The following is a 4,592-nucleotide window of genomic DNA, read 5'->3' as shown; positions in this document are numbered from 1 at the left end:
TGGATCTCTTCTGAACCTTGGAAAAGGGATGAAGAGATCATGCTAGAAATATTTTCTCATGTTGGACCAAATTGGGGTTTGGGCGGATATGGTGACATATAATTCTCCCAATACTTTGATTTGGAAATACATGTGGTATAATCAATGACCACAGTTCATCTCTTCTCATGAGCAATTAGACCAAGGAATTGGCTATTGATCTGATTTGAGAGATTGAATTACCAAGAAATTGGAATTCAATCACCTAAGATTGCCAAGGAGATCAATGAATGCATTGATTGAGGAAGAGATGAAAATGAACTTGATCCGGAGAATGCAACATCTCCAAAGCCCAATGAATTCCCCATTTCTGATCTTACCCATTCTCTTTACTTTATGCCATTTACTTTCATGCTAAACTTCCCTTCCCCATTTAAGATTCTGCAATTTACTTCCCGTCATTTATTTTCTGCTATTTACTTTCCCGCCATTTAATTTCCTGCAATTCTCAACTCACTTTCTGCTTAGCTCAACTAGAATATTCTTCCAATTAAAGTTGCTTGACCAATCAATCCCTGTGGGATTCGACCTCACTCTACTGTGAGTTTTTACTTGACGAGGGAGATTTGTTAAGGGACAAGTTTCCGTGCATCAATGGTACAGTTAACCATACATGGATCTGGATCACTACATTTTTCAGGTATATTTCCCATTAAAGCAGATATAGAACCACCTAAAGGAATAGTTTTTAATTCATTAATTTTATCTTTATGTATGCACAAATCCTTTAGAAACTTTCCGTATTTAGGTACCTGTTGAATAACATCAAAAAGGGGAACAGTTACCTCAACCTTTTTGAATATTTCTATCATTTTGGGATCAAGTTCCATCTATTTTCTGGGCTTCCTTGCAAGTTTTGGAAATGGAATAGGAGGGGCGCGATTTGTAGCTTCAGCATCCCTTGGGGCTTCATTCTGTGGTTGAGCTTCTTCTTCTTCAATTATGACCTGTACCTCCTCTTCTTCTTCAGCATCTTCCACTTCCACCACATCCTCTGCTGGCACGTGTACTGGTGGGTTTGGCTCCTCATGGTTCCTCTCCTGTAATGTGGTTCCAGACCTCAAAGTGATGGTGTTGATGCCACCTTTGGGATTAGGCAGTGGTTGAGAAGGAATTCCATTAGAGCTTGAAGGTTGATGTGTGGAATTAAGTGAGGAATCCATCCGGGAGACGAGATCTTGTAAAGTGACAGTCACGCCATTCAGACTAGAGTTCAGTTACGCTTGCATGTCTTGTTGTCCTTGCACAAGAGAACGGAACATCTCGTCATTTGATGAGGAATTAGAATAAGCAGTCTGAGAAACATGTTGTTGGTTTGCTGGGGTCCTTGTGATTGTCTTAGGTGAGGTGCCCTGTAAGGTTGGTTCTGATTCTGCTATCTGTTGTTGTTATTGTTATTCCACCTCTGGTTTCCATTATTGTCTCTGCCTCCTCTGTTAAAGTTATCCCTCCAGTCATGGTTAGAATTATCTCTCCAGCCTTGGTTCGAGTTGTCCTGCCATCCATGTTTATTGTTGCCACCTTAGTTGTAGTTGCCACCTTGTTGATTGTATCCTTGATTCAGGCGGTCGTAGAAGTTGTGAGTGGCTGCCACAGTGTTGTCTTCCTGGAACTGCGGGCATTCATCAGTATAATGACTATAATCAGCACAGATCCCGCATACTCTTTGTGGAACTAACTGTTGGCTTTGTTGTGGTGAAGGCTGAGCTTGTTGTATTTGTTTTTTATTTAACTGCATCTGCTTCAGTAGGTTGGTCATTTCACATATACTCTGGGTGAGAGCAGTAGTCTCTTTGCTAGAGAAAACTTCGGCAACAGCCTTGGGATGGCTGCACCTGTGCCTGTGATTCCTAGTGGACTCAGCTAAGTCACTGATCAGCTGCCAAGCTTTATCTGCGGTTTTGTACTTTTTCATGGAACCATTACTGGCACCTTCCAGTGTAGTCTTATCCTGGGGGTTCATGCCTTTAGTGAAGTAGCTGATCAATACTAGTTTACCAATCATGTGATGGGGACATACGTCCAGGAGATTGTTGAAGCGCTCCCAATATTCATAGAGAGTCTCTGATTCACCTTGAACAATGCAGGAGATCTCTTTTCTCAGTTTATCTGTGACTTCAGATGGGAAGTATTTTTCCAAAAATTATCTCCTGAGTGTATCCGAATTGGTAACAGTTGCTTCAGGTTGGGAATAGTACCACTCCCTTGCCTTTCTCTCAAGAGAAAATAGGAAAGCGGTTAACAGAATAGAAGTTTCATCTGCACTATGATGTCTAACAGTAGAACAGGCTGTCTGGAAATCCCTAAGGTGCTTGATAGGCTCTTGGGCAGGTAAGCCATGAAACTTGGGCATCAAGTTGATCAGTGCGGTTTTTAGTTCAAAATATGCAGCTACAGTCAGGTGATGCACTTGATACGACTGTAGTATAAAATCTGGGGCTCCAACTTCCTAGAGGGTAATTCTCCTAGGTGTTGCCATGGTATCTGCACGTGAATTAACTGAATCAGTAGTAAAGGAGCTTGTTTCGCTCTCAGATGGTGGTTCAGATTCGCCCTCAGATGAGACTAGTGAACCGATAACAATCACTTCACCACCCTCGGAGCCTAACCGACGTCGAGTTCGTCTAATATGTGAAAGAGTCCTTTCAATTTCAGGATCAAATGGGACTAAACTCGGATCAAGCAATGAACGCGTCATTCAATGAGAAAAACAAATCGCTCATGGTAACAGAAGTAAAAATAAAATATGCAAATAAAAATAAAATATATACACTAATTAATAATTTAGCACACTATTGCAACTCCCCGGCAACAGCACCAAAAATTGATGAACTGGCAGAGGTTAACCAATTAAGAGATTTCAATTAAGAGAACAGCGTTGCACGTATAGCTCCTAACCGGCTAAGATCTGCCTCACCAATTTAAAAAGGATTGTCACAAATTTTAGAAATAAAATACTGGGAGTATGAGTCCCAGGTCGTCTCCCAACGAGTTGCAGGAAAGAGTGCTATTTTATTAACTAGGGGTTTTCAGAAAAATTAAGTTTTGATAACGAGTAATTAAAATGATTAAAAATTAAAGCAATAAAAATAAACTAAGAATAATTATTGATACTCCAAATAAAAGGCCTTGACTGGGGGAATAATTAAATGGAATTTCTATCCTTGTTGGGATCTTCTCAAGTGTAGTATAAAAAGGGTGTTGTTCTCACTCGGTTATCCCTTACTAAATAAGAAAAAGTATGGTGATTAAACTAACTCTTACCCTCAAATCCTAGTCCTCTCCCTTGGGGAGGTCTAGTGTTAGTAGGTATGGAATTAGCTAACAACGTCCAATTCAACCAAGCACTTGAGCATTCCAACTCAAGTATATCCTCTTAATTAACCCCCATGTCAAGTAAAAATTCTACTCCATTGACATGAAATTAATAATCATAAAAATATGAGAAGACATAATTAAATAAAATAAAATAGAGAATTAAAATTAATTAAAATAAAAATAACTCTATATATTAATAAATTCAAAACGCAACATAATTATATGAACAGAGTCAATGAGTAACTAATTAAAAATAAGGGAATAAGGAAATAAACTAAAGTAATGTCTTCAACGGAGGTAATGACTCTCAGCATCCAAAAAAAATCCAAGCAAAAGCATACACTATCAATGTAATGCAAATCTAAAAACTCAGATCTAAAACTGACGTAATCCTAATGTGATGAATCTGAATGTGTGTGGATGTGTGTTGAGTCTCAGCATGTTCCCTAGGTTTAGTCTGTGTTTTTGGGCCGAAAACTGGGTCAAAATGCGGCCCAAAATTGTTCCCAGCGTATTCTGTTATTTTTGCAGATCGCGCAGGTCACGCATACGCGTCATCTACGCGTTCGCGTCATTTAGCGATTTTCCTTGTCACGCATTCGCGTCATTTGTGCAGACTCCAATCCACGCGTTTGCGTCAGGCACGTGTTCGCGTCGCTGCGAATTCTCCATTTTGTTTATTCGCGTTGGCCATGCGCTCGCGTCATTGCTCGCTGGTCATCTCCTTAGTTTCTTGTGTTCTTTCCATTTTTGCAAGTCATTCATGCCATAAGAAGCCTGAAACACTTAACACACGGATCACGGCATCGAATGGGATAGAGAAGAATTAAAATATATAATTAAAAGTCTTTAGCAAGCAAGTTTTCAACCATGGAGTGATTTTGGAAAGGAATTGTAAATACATGCTAATCATATGAATAAGTGGGTAAATATTTGATAAAACCACACAATTAAACACAATATAAATCATAAAATAATGGTTTATCAAATTGCTATGATCTCTCCATGCTCATTCTTCACGGTAGTGACTCCAGACTTCTTGGGCACCACTTGTACTGGGCTGACCCATTCACTATCTGAGATGGGGTAGATAATATATGCTTCTTGACAACCTCCAAGATAGTGGGGTTCAACCGCCTCTGAGGTTGACGGACAGGCCTTGCTCCCTCTTCTAAAATTATTCTGTGCTCACAAACTTGAGGGCTGATACTTACTATATCCGCCAAGCTCCACTC

At 39.7% G+C, this 4,592-nt stretch overlaps 1 non-coding gene across 1 annotated transcript; it reads left to right on the top strand.

Moving 5' to 3' along the window:
* Positions 1–2,038: 2,038 nt before the first annotated feature.
* LOC148545012 (small nucleolar RNA R71) lies at positions 2,039–2,146 on the top strand. Its single transcript, XR_015900978.1, has one exon. It is a non-coding gene; the product is annotated as a small nucleolar RNA R71 (small nucleolar RNA).
* The last annotated feature ends 2,446 nt before the right edge of the window (positions 2,147–4,592 follow it).

This window comes from Arachis ipaensis, chromosome B9 (assembly GCF_059453495.1).
Source record: "Arachis ipaensis isolate K30076 ecotype BB chromosome B9, ASM5945349v1, whole genome shotgun sequence".
Lineage (NCBI taxonomy): Eukaryota > Viridiplantae > Streptophyta > Magnoliopsida > Fabales > Fabaceae > Arachis > Arachis ipaensis.
Note: the sequence above shows the minus strand (reverse complement) of the source record. Positions and strands in the feature narration are given on the sequence as shown.